Source organism: Pongo abelii, chromosome 4 (assembly GCF_028885655.2).
Source record: "Pongo abelii isolate AG06213 chromosome 4, NHGRI_mPonAbe1-v2.0_pri, whole genome shotgun sequence".
Classification (NCBI taxonomy): Eukaryota; Metazoa; Chordata; class Mammalia; order Primates; family Hominidae; genus Pongo; species Pongo abelii.
The window spans coordinates 168,082,572-168,103,720 of record NC_071989.2 but is presented as its reverse complement, the minus strand read 5'-3'; the positions used below and the strand labels follow the sequence as shown (position 1 = coordinate 168,103,720).

Genomic DNA, 21,149 nt, shown 5'->3' with positions numbered 1-21,149 from the left:
AAGAACTAACGTCAATTTTTCACAAGCTCTTCCAAGAAAATAAAAGAGGAGGAAAGACTTCTTAACTTATTCTATGAAATTAGTATTACCCTGATATCAAAACCAGACAAACACATCTCAAAAAAAAACTACAGACCAAAATCACTTAAGAATATGGAGGCACAAATTCTCAACAAAGTACTAGCAAACTAAATCCAGCAACATACAAAAAGACTGCATTTCATGACCAAGTGAGACTCATCCCTGGAATGAAAGATTGGTTGGTTTAACATCGAAAAATCAATCAATATAATACACCATATCAATAGAATAAAAAAAAGCCACATAATCTTCTCAATAGATGTTTTAAAAAGATTTTACAAAACCCAAACTCTTCTATAATATTAAAAAGAATAAAAACTCAAAAAACCTAGGAATGGAAGGGAATTTCCTCAACCTAATAAAGAGAATCTGTGAAAAAACTCACAGCTAACATCATACTTAGTGATGAAAAACTGGATGTTTTCTCCTAAGATCAGAAATGAGACAAGAATATCTATTCTCACCATTTCTATTTAACATTATACTGAAACTAGTAGCCAGTGCAATTAGACAACAACAAAAAAAAGGAACTTAAAGGTATTCAGATTGGGAAAAAGAGAAGTAAAATTATCTCTATTCAAACATGACATAATCTTGAATATAAAAAATTCTAAGACCAGCAAGAAATTATTTGAGTCAACAAGTATAATTTATCAGGGTTTCCAGAGAAACAGAACCAAGAGAATATATATATAATGCACACATACACACACACACACACAGAAAGAGATTTATTATAAGAAATTCGCTCATGTGATTATGGAAGCTGACTAGTCCTAAAATCTGAAGCCTACAAGCTGGGGGCCCAGGGGAGCTAATGGCTTAGTTCTAGTCCTAGTCCAAATGTCTGAGAACCAGGAAAGCTAATTTTTTATTTACTTACAAAAGAATTCTGTGGCTTTATTTAAAATAACTTTAAGTTCTAAGGTACATGAAGACAACGTGCAGGTTTGTTACATATGTATACGTGTGCCATGTTGGTGTGCTGCACTGATTAACTCATCATTTACTTTAGGTATATCTCCTAATGCTATCCCTCCCCTCTCCCGCCACCCGACGACAGGCCTGTGTGTGATGTTCCCCATCCTGTGTCCAAGTGTTCTCATTGTTCAATTCCCACCTATGAGTGACAACATGCGGTGTTTGGTTTTCTGTCCTTGTGATAGTTTGCTCAGAATGATGGTTTCCAGCTTCATCCATGTCCTTACAAAGGACATGAACTCATCATTTTTTATGGCTGCATAGTATTCCATGGCATATATGTGCCACATTTTCTTAATCCAGTCTATCATTGATGGACATTTGGGTTGGTTCCAAGTCTTTGCTATTGTGAATAATGCCACAATAAACATACATGTGCATGTGTCTTTATAGTAGCATGATTTATAATTCTTTGGGTATATACCCAGTAATGGGATGGCTGGGACAAATAGTATTTCTAGTTCTAGATCCTTGAGGAATTGCCACACTGTCTTACACAATGGTTGAACTAGTTTACAGTCCCACCAACAGTGTAAAAGTGTTCCTATTTCTCCACATCCTCTCTAGCACCTGTTGTTTGCTGACTTTTTAATGATCGCCATTCTAACTGGTGTGAGATGGCATCTCATTGTGGTTTTGATTTGCATTCAGGAAAGCTAATGTTGTAGTTCTAGTTTGAAAGCCAGCAGACTCAAGACCCAGAAAGAGCTAATGTTTCAATTCAAGTCCAAAGGCAAGAAAAAACAGATGTTACTGCTCAAAGGTAGTCAGGCAGAAGAAATTCCTTTTTATTTGTGGGCAGGGTCAGCCTTTTTTTCTATTCAGACTTTTAACTTATTAAAAGAGGCTCAGCTACATTATGAAGGGAAATCTACTTTACTCAATCTATCAATTTAAATGTCAAACTAATCCAAAACATCCTTCCAGAAGCACATAGAATAATGTTTGACCAAATATGTGGGCACCTTATGTCCCAGTGAAGTTGACACAAAAAAATAACCATCACAGCAAGATTGCATGAAACAAGATCAATATACAAAAATAATTGTATTTTTATACAATTGCAATGAACAATATGAAAATTAATAGGAAAATTCATCTGCAATAGCATCAAAAAGTATTAAATACTTAGGAATAAATTGAACAAAAGAAATGCAAAGTTATATGCTGAGAACTGCAAAACATTGTTGAGAAAATAAAGAAGGTCTAAGTAAATGGAGAAAACCCTATAATCATGGATTTTCCAATCCTTAACATTGTTATACTTCCCAAACTGATGTGTAAATTCAACACATTCCCTATCAGAATCCAAACTGACTTCTTTGTACAAATTAACAAGTTGATTTAGAAACTTACATGGAATTAAAAGAGACCTGGAATAGCCATAATAATCCTTAAAAAGAAGAATAAAGTATGAGGACTCAAACTTCTCTATTTCAAAACTTACTACAAAACAATAATCAAGATGGTATGGTACTGGCATAAGGATAGGCATACAGATCAATGGAACAGAACATTGAGACCACAGAAATAAACCCATATGTCTATGGTCAACTGATTTTGGCAAGGGTGCCAAGACCCTTCAGTGGGGGAAAAATGGTCTTTCCAACAAATGGTGCTGGGATAACTGAATAGTTACATGAAAAAGAATAGGGACATCCATAGAGATTGAAATTAGATTAGGGGTAGTTTATGGCTGAGGATGGGGCCAGAGTGGTAGGTGAGTGCTAGCCAAAAGACAGGAGATTTCATCTCAAGGGGATGAAAAGTTTCTAAAATTGAAGTGGCTCACACCTATAATCCCAACATTTTGGCAGGCTGAGGCGGGAGAATCACTTGAGCCCAGGAATTTAAGACCAGCCTGGGCAACAGAGTGAGACCCTGTCTCTACAAAAAATTAAAAAATTAGCCGAGTATGGTGGTAGATGCCTGTAGTCCCATCTACTCAGGAGCTGAGGCAGGAGGACTGCTTGAGCCCAGGAGGTCTAGGCTTCAGTGAGTTATGACTGCAATGCTGCACTCCAGCCTGGACAACAGAGCAAGACCCTGTCTCAAACAAATAGTAATATTTATATATCAAATAATCAATATAAAATTGTGTAAAATTTAGTATATTAATATATGTGTAACCATATGTGTGTAACCATATGTGAATATACTAAATTTTACACAATTTTAATTTAAAATTGTTACACATATGTAAATATATTAAAAGCCACTGAATTGTATACTGTAAATGGGCAAACTATATGAATTATATCTCAATAAGGCTATTTGTTTAAAAAAAAGAAGAAACTCTAAATTTTAAAGACAATACAAAAAATACACAAGGCATCTCATTAATTTTTACATTGATTACATATTAAGATGATAATATTTTATATATATTGGTTTACATAAAATATATCATTAAAATTAATGTCATGTTTCTTTTTATTTTTTAATATGGCTACTAAAAAATTCAAAATTACATATACGGCTCATTTTATATTTCTATTGGATAGTGCTGCTCTAGAGATTCTACACACATTTGTAAAATGTGTGTAAAAAAACACTCTGAACTCTAATTTCCTTATATGTTGTAAGGCTGTAGTAATACTACTGGCTTCACACAGTTATGGTGAGGATTAAATTGTTTTAAAGAACTTAGCATTTGGATGTTAGCTTTTATTCTAAGTGTTGGTTCTTATTATCAGGGAAGCCTCTGGGTACCATTGAGTACAGCAGTCATATAAAAAACCCCCAGTAGACTCCTTGGATTTATTTTACTATTATAAAATTATTTTTAGAAATGAATCTTAGAAACCATCACATCCAGGAATCACCAACTGTCACCTTGCCAAACTGTTGTTTAACAACCCCATGGTTTTCAAAACTTGAATCTGAGTATCTTTATTGTGGGACTGCACTCTCTACTTTGCTGTAGGCCTGACCACTCCCTATTCCCTTAGCAGAGCCTCACACCTGAGTTACCTCCTTGGTATTGGAGGTATTTGCGTTTATACTTGATCCTACACTAGTCCAAGCCCCTCACCTTCCTGATGAAGAAACTGGGGACCGTGCAAGGGACACTGAGCTACTAAATGCAGAATTCAGCCTGCAGAGGACCAGGCCAGTCCTCACACATGCAATGCATTGTCCAGAAGACCCTGACTAACGGGGACTGCAATACAGGCTGTTCAGCTTGTATACTAACACACTATCCTTGGGAGTCTTGGTGGGACTTCCAATGTTCTTTAGTTTATTGCCACTGGAGAAATAAATCATTACTGGCACTCATGATACCTTTAATGGAGACCAGTGGATCATTCTGATGCAGAGGGAGAGAAGATGGTACTTGGAACTCAGAAGTTCCAAATAGCCTGGTTTAACATACCTGAAAAATCCAGTTCTGTGTAAATCTGCCAATTAGCCATCTCTGCAGCACTGATCTTCTCTCTTTTATTTCCTTCCTCATATTTCTTTATCAAATAATACTTACCAAAGCTCAATCATTTGATTCCCAGGGTAAGCCCATAGAGAAATGCGACCTGGGATAATTATTCCCATTTCATTGTTGAGGAAACTGGGCCTAAAGAAGACACGAATGGGAGAGCTAAGCCAGGACCAGAAGAGAGTTTGGCAAAGTTCACTGAATGCATATTTTTTTTTTTTTGCCATATGCAAATACCACCTGCATTATTTAGTTATCTTTCTTTTTCTTCTTTTTTTTTTGCTCTGTCACACCAGTGCAGTAGTATGATCATAGCTCACTGCAGCCTCAAACACCCTGTCTCAAGTGATCTTCCCACTCCTCCCACCCCAGCCTCCTCAGCAGCTGGGACTACAGGTATGTACCACTATGCCTGGCTTTTATTTTTAAGAGACGGGGTCTCACTACGTTGCCCAGACTGGTCTCAAACTCCTGGCCTCAAGTGATCCTCCTGCCTTTAGTTTTTATTTTCCTTTAACAGGCACTTACTGTTTTTATGTAAGTCAACTGATGTTGAAAGGAAATTTTACTTCAATGCCTTCAGTGGAAAACTAGTATCACGTGCCATTAATAGAAGGTTAATAAATATAATACAAAACAATTCTAATTAGAAACTGTTGTCTGGAGAGCTTCTAAAAATCCTAATGCCCAAGCCAGACCTTAGAGCTATTAAACTGGAATTCCTCTGGGGAGGAAGCAATTAGGCATAAGTAATTTGTTAAAGCTCTCCCCAGGAAATAGCATAATGCAGCCAAGGATGAGACCCACTAGAATAGATGCTATTGCCTGCTAATGCCTCTAAGGCTGAAGAGTGCTTGCCCTCCTTAAGAAGAGAGATCAACAAGTGATAGAGAGGTATTAAAGAGACAATAGGCTGGGTGCGGTGCCTCACGCCTGTAATCCCAGCACTTTGGGAGGCCAAGGCGGGTGGATCACGAGGTCAGGAGATCGAGACCATCCTGGCTAACACGGTGAAACCCTTTCTCTACTAAAAATACAAAAAATTAGCCGGGCTTGGTGGTGGGCACCTGTAGTCCCAGCTACTTGGGAGGCTGAGGCAGAAGAATGGCGTGAACCCAGGAGCCGGAGCTTGCAATGAGCCGAGATCGCGCCACTGCACTCCAGCCTGGGCAACAGAGCGAGACTCCGACTCAAAAAAAAAGAAAAAAAAAAAAGAGACAATAGCTTAAAACCGACACTTTCTCCTTAGCATCAGAAGAACTGAAAAGTAACTTTGAAATGGGAAAAGTTCTCATTTGTGATTTGTTACTGTTGAATGGGTTGCTCCTTTGCAGTCTAAAACCAGCTCACATGGCACTTGCCCTTTGGAAAACACTGGATCAGAAGACCCCAGGTGGTGTGGTTTCTATTCCTGTGCCCTTTCAGCTCCAGCAGCTAGCTTCCCAGCCAAAGACTCCCACAAGGTCACTGGAGAACCCCTACTCACCTCTGTGTGTTCTCCAGCAGGGACTCCAAAATGCCTGCATTTACATCATACTGTCAGACACATCTTTCTATTTCAAAATGAATCTTCTCAGTGGTTCACATTAAAAACCTTAAGGCAAAACCACATCTCTGTCTCCTTTCATTTCCTCTCAAGAAGCCCCTTGTTTTCATCTAGGAATATCTGGCCCTAGAGAAGGCTTAAGTCAGCCCTGCCCTTTTGGATCTTAAAAAGAGGTATAGCTAGGGAAGAGGGAGAAACAGGAGACTTGGTGCAGATCCGCACATGACTTTGAGAGGGCCTTCTGCTGTGAAGTTTCTCTTTCATCTCTCACCTCTGAACACACACAAGACTGTCCTGATGGAGGGATGCATTTAGAATGAAAGCTGGACTTTTGGGTGGGGATTCCAGATCTCCATAACATCATTTTCTTATCTGGCTTGGGGCATCACTGCAAGAACTGGGTACCTGCCTCTGTGGACTAGGGTTTGAAGAGCTGCCCCAGAAGGACTACATGGCCTCAAGAGCAAGCAGTTTGGCTCACTAGGCAGGTTGTTGAGCAAACCTCTGATCTGCTTACTTCCTACATTTACAACCTAGAATGCTGACACAGTGCCTACCACCAGACGAGCAGGCTACTTTACTGTCTTGTCAGCAGAATCCTTCTGTCTTGTTTCCCTTAGAGCCTAAGGTCCTGCTTTAAGGTCTCCTCCCTATTCTCCATCTCAAAGTTACACAGTCCCACCTCCTAGCCTTAGCTCTTGTTGTGCCCATAGTCCAGAATGTTCTGCTGCCCCATCCCTGTCTGTCCAAAGCCTACCCACCCTCAAAGCTGATTGAAAATGTCACCTCCTCCATAAAGCCTAAGATGATTCCCCTGGTCAAATAATAACAGTAATGGAATTAACAAAAAATAACAGTAATAATAATAGCCTAGCATTTACTGAGTGCTGCTGTGGGCAGGCAATGGACTAAGATCTCATACGCATAATCTTAACCAAATCTTACACTAGACGTATCTCATTATCCCTGCCCTGCCATTTTTGATATCAACTCACCTGTTCTCTCTGTGCCTCATTTTTCTCAGATATCAATGGGGATTATAATATGTCTTCCTTATAAGATTGTTTTAGGCATAAAATAAGCTAGTGTATATAAAGCATCAGCATAGTACCTGACACTATGGTTTTGGCTTAGTGAGTATCATTACTTCTTGTAACAACTTAAAGGTCTGTGTTTGTACTGATAAGGACAGGAGGAAGGGAAATACTGGGTAGAAGAGGGCAGGGTCCCTGGCAAGGACTCCACCCTCAAGCCTGGACCCGCAGCCCTAGATGAGAACTTCACATCCCTGTTTTCCCGCTTGAATGTTGCCTTTTCTAAAACCACCCTGGCACGCCACACTCCCCTCCCCACCCTGTACCCATAAAAACTCCAAGTTCCACTGGCACAGGAGCAGAGCAGTGCAGCAGAGAAGGAGAGAAGGGAAGAAGTGTCTGAACATCAAGAGGAGAAGAGGCAGCTGGACATTGGAGACTATGGTTGGAGAGGAATTTGGCCAGGAATGGCTGAACTCCAGAGGAAGAGTATCTTCCCACTCCATCCCTTTTCTAGCTCCCCATCCCACTGACAGCCACCTCCACCACTCAATAAAGTCTCCACATTCACCATCCTTCAAGTCCCTGTGACCTGATTCTACTTGGACATAGGACAAGAACCTGGGTACCAAGAGGGCAGGGTGTGAAAGGCTGTCACCCCAACCCTCCACTGAGCTGGGAAATACTTAGCTGTCTGTGGACAGCAAATGCTAAAAGAGCATTGTTTGTAACACATGCCCCCTTGGGCTCCAGACGTCATGGACAACCCCTAGACACTGCCACAGGCTGGTACACAGTTTTTTCCTAATGGCTTCCAAAGGCAATCACCCCAGCTCCTGCTCCTGCTCTCCTGTGTGCTCCCCCTCATGCAAGGGGTTTGAGTGCAGTGGCCAAGTAAACAAGCCACCAATGTTGCAAGTCCCATGAGGAAGTCAAGGGAACAATCCCATCTCAGTATTATTCTCATCTTATAGATGAGAAAACCAAGCAATAGAGGTTGAGTAAACAGTCCAAGTTCAGTGACAAGCAAGAATTTTACTTCCCTCTGGTCTTCACTGAACTTTGCTCATCACAAAGATGATGTAAGGATAATCTTCCAGTTGCCATGGAAACTCATTTCATCAGCATCTCAGCCATCCTAGATGATTTGAATACATGACTTTATGCAGAAAGAGAAAGTTAAACTGACTTGAAGTCAACTGGCTCTACTGGCTACTGTCCTTTGAGATACTATGATATTTGCATTGCATCATGGTTCTAGGGTATTCCAAAGACAGGTCTGCTCATTAATCCTCATACTTTCTCTCATTCACCAAGAATATGATCCAGCTAAGGAAACAGATGAGAGCAACCAAGGAACGTGCTGGTGGAGCAGGTGTTGAATTCCTTCTCTGCATTTCTGCTCTTCTGCTCTTTAATTGCTTTCTGGCAGGATGTTCCTAACTGCAGAGGCAACACCTAAAGCTTAGCCAGCTTAACTGCAGGTCTGCACAATAACAAACCCTTCAGAATTTCAGCACTCATTTCTTCATCAAGGGCCCCAAAATTATGGTTGCATATCACCTACTCATTTCCTCTTGGTTCAACCTCACATGCTTTCATACTACTGCTGACCATCTGTACATGTTACTCACCCCTTTCCTCCTTTCCTCTATTCAAATAAGCCAGGCTGGGTTAGCACTCCAAAGGTACCCCTATTGATGGTTGGGCAAATAGGATACAGTTTCCAGAAAGAGTGACAACTTTGCTTCCTGGAATCCCTGCACAAAATGCAGGGTCACATATGGCCCTGAGGAGGGATTGGGTGGCAAAGAGATATCTGAGTTTAGTAGTTTGAAAGTACTATGGCTAGCTGTGGTTCCAAACTGTCTACCAGGTCACCCTGGGGTAGCATAGTAAATTCACAGGACTGCTGTGAGGTATTTTAAATTTTCCAAGGGAAAGACAGGATCCTCCATATCTGTTGAACACTGCACAGACTCAGGGTTGTTCATGGTTTCAACATTAGATTATGTCATATTCCTTTCAGTGATGGCATATTTTGGGGAAGCTGTGTTTCTGGCAGTTACTGTGACAAAAAGCAAGTGCCACAAGGAAATCAGTGTGGAACAGGAATGAAGGTGGCAGTGCCCACTCTGATTCCAAAGTTTAAGGAGTTGCACAGTGCCCAACAGGCCACACATCCCATGAGTAAGTAATTGTGATGATTTGAGAATACAAAAAATATATATTTTTTGTTTCAATGTATCTTTTTTTAATAAAACAATTTAATTAATTAAAAAACAATGTTTTTTAATAACAATAAAAAGTTGTTACACATAAAGACTTTTAAGCAATTTGACCCTAACTAGTTAATCAATGAATCTGTTTGGTATTTCTTTTGTCCTACAGATGCCATGAAAAAATTACTGAAGCACTAAGCATTCTGCGACCGAGGAAGATTTGGAAACTTCTGGTCTGGTCAAGTCAGCCATGTTTCACAGCTCCCAAGAACTTCATTGGTACCTGATCCCATGACAAAGCATACTTGAGTCTTGGTTTTGGTTATTGTGGCTGGTTCATCTCAGAGACTTTTACATATTTTTGGTGCTAAATGTGCCTACTACATGGGGCCTGTGCAACCACGTGCCTCGGCCAGCACCTGCCTCAGCCTCCCTGGGCATCTCTCCCTTTCCTCTGTGCTTAAGTCACACCAACCTCCTTTCCGTTCCTCCAATCCACCAACCCCTGTCCCATCATAGGGGCTTCTTACTGATTCTCATCCTGGTTCACCTGTAGGTCCCATCTTAAATGCCACCTCATCAGAGAGCCCTCCCCTGTGATTCTCTGTCTCACCACCCATTCATTTCCTTCACAGCATTTTGTCCTCTGCACATATCTATTTAGCTCTATGAGGACAGAGTCCAGGTCTGATCTGCTTACTACATTCACAGAATTTAGCTGGGTGCCTGATATGTAATTGTCACTCAATAAATAACCGCAAGGTTAACAAGTGCCAGTTTAAATCATACACACATTTTAACTGGGGCCCTGTGCAGCCCAAAGCATTTCAGAAGGCTTTTCTGGCAAACAGCCCATCAGATAGACACGTGGGACAATTGCATCACTAGCCACAGGCAGAGACAGTCAAGGGCGGTGTTTGCGATCAAGAATCCCAGCTCTGCCATCTCCTTGCTGGCAGACATTGGGCAAGTTACTCATTCTGCCTCTACCAGCCATGTCTTTGCCTGGAAAAGGGTTGTTAAAAGGACTAACTATAAAGCTCTTAAGTAAAGTCTGTCAAGAAACAAGCACTCTAAATAAAAGTAAGCTGCTTTTATTAGGACAAGGACAGTGTTCAAGGACTATCCCATGAATGCCCACACACCATTCTGAGAGGAAGTTTCTGCCTCAGAAACTGACAGGTCCAATGCTTCTTTCTTGTTTTAGAATAAAAGGCTCAATTCAAAAAATGATACATGGACAATTAATTCTTAGCCCCATTGGTGTCCCCCACACAACTCATGATTAAAACCAAAAGGAATCTGTTATGGAACTTTGATTATCCAGCTGGACAACAGAAATGGAGAATGTTAGGCAGTGACTGTCAATTTGTCTAGACTCAAACTGCTCTATGGCACCAAGCACATGGTGGAATGTGTGTGCCTAATCCTTCCAGTCCTTTGCTTGTCCCCTTCTAACCAGCTCTCCTCATGTTCTAGGCTTAAAAGTAAGCCCAGTGCACCGTGATGTTGTTCTGGTTGTATCTGGGGAGCTCCAGGGGCCAAGGGCTGCTCACAATCATGGAGAGGAAATGCCACATGGCTCCTCTTCTTGCAGTGGGAAGAAGCATGAGTATCAGCCTTCATCTGTCCACACCTTAGTTACTGTTGCTCTCTTTCCTGGGTCTCCTTCGCCCAACCTTTCCCCTACCTGATCCTCATGTCTGGATGCCTCATTTTCACAACCCCCTGGAATCACATCACTCTCCTCCCCAAGCGCTATCTACACTTCCTATTTCATGCATACCCACATCTTAGAAAACCATTTCTCCCACTGGCTTCCCACAGATGGCCTAGCTAAGGGTAATGTCTTTTCTGCTAACCTGAGTTGCTGTCACTTTATAAACTTTATATACGATGGTCTTACAAGACAGATGGTACTGATGGAGTCAAACATGTGATGTGTTTCAATCCCAGATTCTCCATCTACTAGCTACATTTTTCATGGAAAGTTAGCTTTACATCTCTGAGCCTCAGTCTCCTCACCTATAAAGTGGTCAGAATACTTTCCACCTCATAGCTTTGTTGTGAGTATGAGATGAGAAAACTCACACGAAACACACACCACAGTAACTGGTCCACAGAAAGCACACCCAAAACGTCTACTACTGTGGTTTCTCAGGTCAACCCCTCATTTGGCAGGTCTCAGCTTAGAAATCATCTCTTCTGGAAAACCTTCCCTCACCACCACCCCAAAGATGTGTGTCCATCTAAAGCACCCTTGCTGTGATTGTCATTGCAAGGTGTGTCACACTGCCATGTCATTGCCTCTTAGCTTTTTTTTCTTTTGCCCCCTAGAATACTGTGAGCACATTACTGGTGGGGGCAGTGTTCCTTCTACGGTGGCAGAGCACCTGGCACAAAGTAAGTGCTCAGGACATATTCTGTCATATTAAAAATAGCCATTTAGGCCGGGCGTGGTGGCTCATGCCTTTAATCCCAGCACTTTGGGAGGCCGAGGTGGGCGGATCATGAGGTCAGGCGATCGAGACCATCCTGGCTAACATGGTGAAACCCCGTCTCTACTAAAAATACAAAAAAATTAGCCGGGCGTGATGGCGGGCACCTGTAGTCCCAGCTACTCAGGAGGCTGAGGCAGGAGAATGGTGTGAACCCAGGAGGCGGAGCTTGCAGTGAGCCGAGATTGAGCCACTGCACTCCAGCCTGGGCTACACAGCAAGACTCCATCTCAAAAAAAAAAAAAAAAAAGCTATTTAAACAAGCAATCTAATAAAGATGAAATTTTGCTGTGTTATACACTTATTATTGCTACATTGTAAGACTAGACTCCCTTGGCAACCAAACACATTCTTTTTTATATTATTTAATTTTAATAAGAGTTACCATATATTGATCCGTCTTCTATGCCAAATGTAACTTAATCCTTCTATCAGTTCTCTGAGGTAGATATTATCAGTAGTCCCATCTTATAAGGAAAATGAGGCTCAGAGAATTGAAGTAATTTGCCCAAGATCATCCAGCTAGTAGAACAGAGCTGGGACCCAAACCCAAGACCGTTCATCTCCAGTGTCTGTTTGCTTTGCTGCCTCCAATAAGACTGAGGATGTCACTTTCCTTTTTGTTAAATTTTCTGGCCTCCCAAATACTGTAGAGTGGCATTTCATTATTATTGGCACCTACATAACAAACATGGTAATGCCTTTGATGTAAATTCCTTTGGTGACTAATCAACCCCACCTTGCCATATTTTTGTCTTTGGCACTATTTAACTTTCATGCCTTGTCAAGTCTCCTTAACTGGAGTGTAACCAGTTGGTGATGGTGCCAAGGTCTTAAGATTCTTTCTGTCTCCCCAGGTCTAAAAGGAACATCTCTCACCTACTAAAAAACATAAATGAAATTGGGTTTCTGTCTATTTGGCTGTTCTATGTTCAAGTAAAATGACTAGAAGATCATCACCAAGTCTGAAGGGTATTTGGGACAGCTTGATTTGGATCTGTGGTATACACAGCTTTCACACTGGGGGACCAGGGAGGCACCTCAAGAAGATAGACACACTTAGTAACCTTTGTATTATTTGACTTTTTTTTTTTTTTTTTTTGAGACAGAGTCTCTCTCTGTGACCCAGGCTGGAGTGCAGTGGTGCAATCACAGCTCACTGTAACCTCAGCCATCTGGGCTCAAGTGATATTCCTGCCTCAGCCTCCTAAGTAGCTGGGACCACAGGCATGTGCCACCACACCTGGCTAATTTTTTAAATTTTTTTTGTAGAGGTGGAGTTTCTCCATGTTGCCCAGGCTGATCTCAAACTCCTGGCCTCAAACAATCCTCCCTCCTCAGCCTCCCAAAGTGCTGGGATTACAGGTGTGAGCCACCATGCCCAGCATAGTTTATTTTAAACTAGAGGCATGAGTTACTTTTTTAAAGTACCATCAAGAATAAAGATAGATAGATAGATAGATAGATAGATAGATAGATAGATGATAGATAGATAGGTAGATAGATAGATAGATAGATAGATAAATTTTCAAAGTCAAAAATTAGAGAGAAAATGACAGGGCAGAAGACCAGGGGTCATAGTTATTTCCCAGAGCAGATTTCCAGAACAAGATACAATAAAAGCCTGATGAATATTAATATAAATTTTCTGTGAATGGAGAAACAAATGCAGCCTTAAATATGAGTCCCAAATCAACTGTCACAATGGAAGATTCTCCAAATTGCAGGCCCCGATTTTTGGTCAATCTATTTCTCTCCAGGAGAATTCTATGTGCTGTAGGGTGAGTAGCAGCAGGAATGTACTTTATTGGATGGTGCTTTAACAATTCATCCTATAAATGCAGGGGGTGCTGGTTAATATTAAATAATTGTTGGTTGGAGTTGATGTTGATAGGGGACCCTCAGACAATAGATGCCAGGACTTCACCACAAACATCTGCCCACTCCATGTTGTTCCCACCTTGTCTTGTTCTACCTGTCTCTACTAACAGCAAAACCAGACCAACTGTTCTCATACATTTCTAGCATAAGCATTTCTACATCTCAGCAATCCTACAACCTAGGACGCACCCACTTCCTTCCAGTTGCCCACACACCCATTTCTTTCACTAGGATTACCAAAGAGTTGCATTTAGAAAGGAAAAAAAAAAAGGTTTCCATATGCAAATGGCAAAATCAAGGTCAAGGTGGAACACTTGCTCTGCAGTCAGTCCAGTTGAGCAGGCCAAAAATGCCCACTGGGAAAATGAAATTCAGTAGTGACTGCATCTATCACCCTCTGCCCTTATCATGGGCCAAGGGTGGAAGGACGATATTGTAAACATGTGATCAGAGTCGTCTTTGAAGGGGAAGAAATTAATGAGGACATCGTAGGCCCTTTGAAAGTGAAGCTGATTCTAACCACCCAGTAGGTTCTCCTTGAACCACTGCTCAGACAGAGCTGATTTATCCAGACAGGGGAGTTGCAACAGAGAAAAAGTTTATTTCATACAGAGCTGGATGTACAGGAGACTGGAGTTTTATTATCACTCAAATCAGTCTCACTGAAGGCTCAGAGATCAGTGGTTTTTCAAAGATAGCTTGGTGAGTAGGGAGCCAGGGAGTAAGGAATGCTGGTTGGTTGGGTTGGAGATGAAATCATAGGGAGTGGAAACTGTCTTCTTGTGTTGAGTCGGTTCCGGGTGGGGCCCATCCGGTGGTCAGAAATGCAAAAACCTGAAAAGACATCTCCAAAGGCCAGTCTTAGATTCTAAAATAGTGATGTTATCTGCTGGAGTAATTGGGGAAGTTGCAAATCTTTATACCTCGTAAGTAATGGCTGGCTAGGCATACTTCCTAACAGAATTCAGGCCCCTCTCATCCTCCTAACTTGGTGGTCTTTGATTAGTTTTACAAGGGCAATTGAGTATCTGGGAAGGGCCATTATCATTTAATTAAATTTCTCCCAAAGTTAGCTTGGCCCACAACCAGGAATGAGCAAAGATACCCAGAAGCAAGATGGGGACAGTTAGGTCAGATCCCTTTCACTGTCATAATTTTCTCACTGTTATAATTTTTGCAAAGGCAATTTCCACTCTAGGAATCTTTTGCAGAGCATTAAAACAAAACAAAACATGTATTAGAAGGGCCACTGAAAAACTGAATGAGCTAACTCAAGCAGTTTTCTGCCTCCAGGAAATACCACACCTAAAACAGATGCTTCCTCATCACCATCCATAAAAGTACATTTCAGCAGTGACCTGGTAACTTGCATCCATCCCAGGAGAAGGTTCTCAGCTATGAGCACATGTAGTTATATTTGAAATATGGACTATGGTCTAACTAGGTCTGTCAGATTATAAAACACAAATTCTTGATGCACTACATATTCTGTGTTTTGTGTGTGCTTCACTTATCTCTTCTTTCGTAACTTTTTTCTTTTTTTCTGATTAGAAAAGTAATACAAGGTCATTGTAGACATTCTGGAAAATTTAAGACATCATTAAAAAGAAAACAAAAATCATTCGCCCTCATACCACTCACATATACACTGTTAAATTTTGTGCTCTAGAACTTTCTGTTACCACTAGGGAACGTATCCAAGTCACGTGGCACCAAAATCACGTGGCACCAAAGTATGTTAGTGGTGGTGAGCTAACTTCAGTTCTTGCCTCCTCATGAAACATGAGGTTTTCCTTGACCCCTTCGCAGTCCTCGTGACAGGAATGCCTCACTCAGTCCACAGTTCTCAACCCCTCATGGGAGGGGGAGCACACAGGTGAGCAGGTGCAGGAGCCAGAGCAAATGCTTTTCGGCACCGGCAGGACCAAAACTCTGTACAGGCCCCACAGCAGCATCTAGGGTGGAGTACCCATGACCCCTGGAGCCCCAGAGGACATATGTTACAGTGCACTTTTTTAGCTTTGCTATCCATGGTTGGATTAAGTGTTTAACAACTCAGTGAACCCTCTGCCTTTTTGCAAGGGCAGAGGGTCAGTGTGACAGCCTTTAGCATCCTCACCTGTGGCACCTGAGATCTCGTTTGGTGTCCAGGAAAAATCAGGTTGCATGAACGAATTGAAGGGTGGTAAATGTGGAGGATTTTATTGCCAGTGGAAGTGGCTCTCCACAGGAAGGGGAGGTGGAAAGGGGAGGGACCGGGAAGGTATACTTCCCCTGAAGTCCTGCGGTCAAGTCATCCCTCTGAAGTCAAATTGCTTCTCTCCAGCATTCAGCTGCTTCTTCTCTCCTCCCCTTCTCTGCTCTCTGCCAGTGGAGCCTGGAGTTTTTAATGGGTGCAGGATGTGGGGGCAGGGTGGGCCATGGGTGGTTTGGGAAACGGCAAAATTGGAGTGGGAAAACAGCAATACATGTTCTCACTTTGGGCCGCAGCACCAGGCTTGAGGGTGGGTCTTTGCCAAAGACCCCCACCCTTTTCTGTCTAGAATTTCTCTGTCTCCTGTCCCTATTACTCAGAAGAAAGAATTTGACCAAAGGGCTTAAGACAGAGTGAGAGACCCAGGCAAGTTTTAGAGCAGGAGTGAAAGTTTATTTAGAAAGTTTTAGAGCAGGAGGCCAGACACAGTGGCTCACGCCTGTAATCCCAGCACTTTGGGAGGCCGAGGCGGGTGGATCCCTTGAGGTCAGGAGTTCGAGAACACCCTGGCCAACCTGATGAGACCCCATCTCTACTAAAAATATAAAAATTAGCCAGGCGTGGTAGCTGTAATCTCAGCTACTCAGGAGGCTGAGGCACGAGAATGGCTTGAACCCAGGAGGTGGAGGTTGCAGTGAGCCGAGATTGCGCCACTGCACTCCAGCCTGGGAGACAGAGCACGAATCCGTCTCAAAAAAAGTTAAAAAAAAAAAAAAAAGAGAAAGTTTTAGAGCAGGAACAAAAGGAAGTACACTTGGAAGAGGCAGGGTGACTTGAGAGATTCAAGTGTATGGTTTAACCTTTGATTTGGGGTTGCATATGCTGGCATGCTTCTGGGGGGTTGCCTCCCTTCTCCCCTGATTCTTCCCTTGGAGTGGGCTGCCTGCATGCACAGTGGACTGCCAGCACTTGGGAGGGGCCACATACGCAGTATGTTTACTGAAATTGTACGCATGTTCACTTGAGGCATTCTTCCCTTACCAGTTGAGTGTTCTTAGAAGAAGCTCATACACCAGTTAAATTTGACCATTTTCCCTCCTAGTGCGCATGCTTGAGCCCATTCGCCCAACTCCTAAGATCTTATCAGGAAGCTGCTGATCACCAGCTTCAGGTGTTCTATCTATTGGGCGACTGCCTTTCCCTGGTACCAGCTGTGACCAATTATTATTTTAGAGAGACAGTTTAATAACCATCTGACCCTCACCTGATGGTTGCCCGACATTCCTGGTGGTGGTGGGCAGGGAGTGGAGGGGGGACCCTCTTCTGCCCTGCTCATGTCTGACTAACTATCTGCTGTGACACTTCCACTCTTTTTTTGGTAAGAGCATGTATGTATGAGGCAGGAGGTAGAAGCTACTTCCCATACCCCTAGGCTAGAAGTATCCCTTCAAAAGCAACTGACCATTTGGGGGAAGAAGACTTAGTTTTCATTATCTACAGAACTGCCCTATTTCTGCACTTCACTGGCCACACAAATCACCTGTACTCACGTAACAGACGCATGTGACTGTATCCATAATAGGTTCATTGCCCATTGCACACGGCAAGTCGATACACCGAGAGGCCAGATTGCAGCAGAGAAAGAGGTTTAATCATAGGGTCACCAAATGAGAAGACAGGAAGAAACCTTAAATCTATCTCCTTGTGGCATTTGGAGCTAGGGTTTTTAAGAGTTTGGGAGTGGGCCGATGTGTTGGAGATGGTTGACTGGTTGAAGAGTGCATGGTGAAGTCATGGGACAGGGTGAAGCTGTACTTTCAACCTGATCCCCTTTCTTTGTGGGGGTTTTCAAACTGAAATGTGGTAGAATTGGGGACCTGAAAAACAACTTAAGTGATTCTTAAACAAAAGCGTTCTGATTGTAATGTCAGAGATCCCATCTAAAGGAACAATAGGGATACAAATCAATTCCTACACAGTCTTATGACCCTAATGTCAGAAATCCTATCTGCAGGAATAATGCAGATGCAAATGGTCAGGATCTAGTGCTACGTGACTTTGAGCAACAAGGAAGTGGGCCAACGTGCAACCTAATCAATGCTTAATTATAACTATATTTCTGTCCAGAACCCAGCATGCAATTCTTGTCAACCCTGTGAGGGTGGTTTCATGACTCTCAATGGCCTACCACTTTCCACCTAGTAGGGCAAACCTGCCTTGTCTATCATTTTCCTTGTAATAAGCCCATTCTCCTTGTCAGGGAGTGGTATACAGGTGATAAGCGAGACTTCGTGAAAAGGCTATGGAGTTTGTAGGGCAAATTATTTGCTCCTAAGAACATCAACAGGACAAGATAGTCTTTTCTTATCCCAGATGTTATCAGTCCTTAGTGGATTGATGCCTGGAACTGCAGAGCTCCTTGGAAAACTAAGCCCAGGGCAAGCTAATTGATGCAGACGTGAAATCTGTTCAAGTGACCTCTAGCAAATCACTGCAAGCGACTGAATACAAAATAGACTGTTGCAAGAAAAGAGCAACTTGCAGAACAATATGTATAGTATGAGCCCATTTATATGGCCAGATAGATATAAATACATAGAAAAGCATTGAGAAGCTCTGCAGGAATGCTGGCACTGGTAACCTCTGGAAGCCACAGGAATCAGGGCTTCAACATTGTATTCTATGTACATTTGTATTGTTTGAAGTTTTTACAATAGCATGCATGCATGTATTGCTTATATAATCTTCTAAAGATTTTAATTTTTATAAGTACACATGGCTTCTCCTTTATTTGAAATGTGTACTAGATGATCAAAGCATTCTTCTAGGAGAAAATAAGTTTTTGTGGCCAAAAAAATTCTTTAAGTTACTTTTGGTTTTTAGGGGGTTGCCTCCATCTCACAGCTTAATCATCAGTCACATTAACCTTGCAGCTCAGCACACCCTCTGTTTGTCAGCAGACCTTCCTCGCCCATAGGGTAAGCCATAGAAAGCTTATGTGTATCAGTTCATTTTGCCTGGGGTCAGGGTCTGGATTGTGAAGTGGGACATGTTGATAAACCTCTTCTCCAAAATCAGGTCAATGGGCATTCAGCTGATATTACCAGAATGCTGGCTGGCCATGCAGGGTGTCCAGAGATGAGTGAAGCATAGGTTTTATCTCCAGGCAATGGAATACAAGTGTACAGCCTGTCTCAGAGAGTGGGCTGTGGCCCCCACATTAGAACAACCTGCCAATGACCACATTAGAACCTCCATTGTTAAAATGCAGGTTCCTGAGCCCCATCCCAGATCTGAATCACAATCTCCGAGCATCAGCCCCAAGAACCTGAATTTTGTTGTTACATGCAGATAAAGTACGAGAACCACTTCCTCCATGGGTGAACTGAACTTACCAAAATAGTCAGTCCCGAGGGGCAGAGATGGTGTAGGTGCCATTTCTTCTTTCTCATCCTAGATGCTCAGAGTCAAATTCGTGGCTCAGCAATAGCCAAGTGATTTCATTGTGGGAAGACAATTCAGAGCCCTGTTCCAGGCTCCTCACATTGATTCTCTCTGTCTTCTTCCACTCCTCTTTGTCATCTTTGATGTCCCCTTGTGAGCTACGAAAAGACTTTCTGGGACACGACAGGATAAAAAAATAAATAAGTGCAAGCAGCCATTCATTAAACATTTAGCCAGGATGCTGCTTTAAATGCATCCCATCATATCTCATTAATCTTCACATCAGTCCTAAGATCAGGTACTATTACTAACCCGATTTTACAGATGTGAGGAACTGAGGCTTAACGAAGGTAAGTAACTTGCAGGTGCGGGTAGCCAGCTCTCTAACTCCAGAGCCCATGCTCTTAAAACCCTATTACTTGTCCCAGGTGGAGGTGAACACTGGGGGCCCTTTCATATAGGACTAGCCCTCGGGCTGCAATCTGAGCGGAAAAGGGAGGATGAGGGCATACTTCGAAGCTTCTTTTGCATAACTGGCGCTGGATTTTTATTGAGACTTTACGTTACAGTTGTTTTTTTCTAATTTTGAAGGTGCTTTTATGAACACATGAATAAAATATTTGTGTCATTTTGAACCTTACTTGTCTTATTTTATGCATGTATTTATTTATGGGGGGGCACAAGGACTCATCTGCAGTGGTGCAGCCACTGTAAATAAATTAGTGAAACTACTTCACGTCAACTTCTGTTCAGTACACTTTAGTGATGGATCGGAGGAAATTAATACATGTTTACAAAAAGCCCCTCCCCCAGTTGTTACATATGCCTGAGATACCAGTTGTGAAAAGTGCAGGTGCACTTACACACATACACACACACCCCATAAATGGTATCATACAAAAAACATACCTGCAATCTGCTTTGTCCACTTAATTGTATATCTTGGATACAGAACTTGTTTCACTGGAAGGCTAAAAGGCAAAGTCTGGGGAGGCCTAGAGGACACAGGGGATGGGAGGAGGCGCTCTGAGCTGGATGTAAGGTCTCCACCCCCCGCCAGAGCACAAGGTCGGATAACCAGTGGGGCTGCCGGCTTGGCTGCCAGGGCCCTCCCCTGCGGAGACAAACGGCTGGAGGGAGGAAGTGTGCGGCTGGGAAGCTCCGCTGCTCTCGCCCGGGTTTCCCATTTCCCCCTTCCCGCGCTGAGACGGCGAGGAAAGTTAGCCCGGAAATCTCCGCCCTCCTAAAACCCGGCCTGGTCCCAGCCACCGCCCCAGGAACTTCCCCCGCCTCAGGGGCCGAGGTCGAGAGCAGGGATGGAGAAGTGGACCCGCGCGGGTGGACTCCGGGGCGCGGGTGGACTCCGGGGCGCGGGGGGACTCCGAGGCGCGGGTGGACTGTGGGGCGCGGGTACCGTCTCGCAGCGACCTCTGTCGGCGGCTCTGGGGATGGCCCGCATCTGTCTGCGTGTACCTGGTGTACGTGCAGGTACGTGTTCCTGTTCACGTGCAGACTGGGCTGGGGGTGGGGGGGTCCACACCGGTGTACACCTTTGCATACCTCTTAGCAACTTGAAATTCCACCACGAGAGATATCTTTATTCCGCTATTCCTGTGCATCTGCACGGAGCCCCTAGGGCCATAGATTTGTGTGCAAATGAAAAGAAGATGTAGTCTGGGTGCCTAAGTGGGGGTGCCTTGAGTGTGGTTGTCTGTATGCCTCCCTGAGGGTATTTCACTTTCTGCTCCCATCCGCCACTATGAGCGAGTACCTATGAGCACAGGATGTGCACATATTTGAGTCTTATTAGTGGTACACGCAGTTTTATCATCTCC

The 21,149-nt window shown here is 43.0% G+C and overlaps 1 long non-coding RNA gene across 1 annotated transcript; it reads right to left on the bottom strand.

The window, feature by feature from the left end:
- Positions 1 to 3,545: 3,545 nt before the first annotated feature.
- On the bottom strand, positions 3,546 to 20,779 carry LOC103890763 (uncharacterized). The gene is made up of 3 exons (XR_008525589.2): positions 20,224 to 20,779; positions 19,266 to 19,487; positions 3,546 to 4,633 (listed from the first exon to the last, which is right to left on the bottom strand). It is a non-coding gene; the product is annotated as an uncharacterized LOC103890763 (long non-coding RNA).
- Between the last annotated feature and the right edge of the window lie 370 nt (positions 20,780 to 21,149).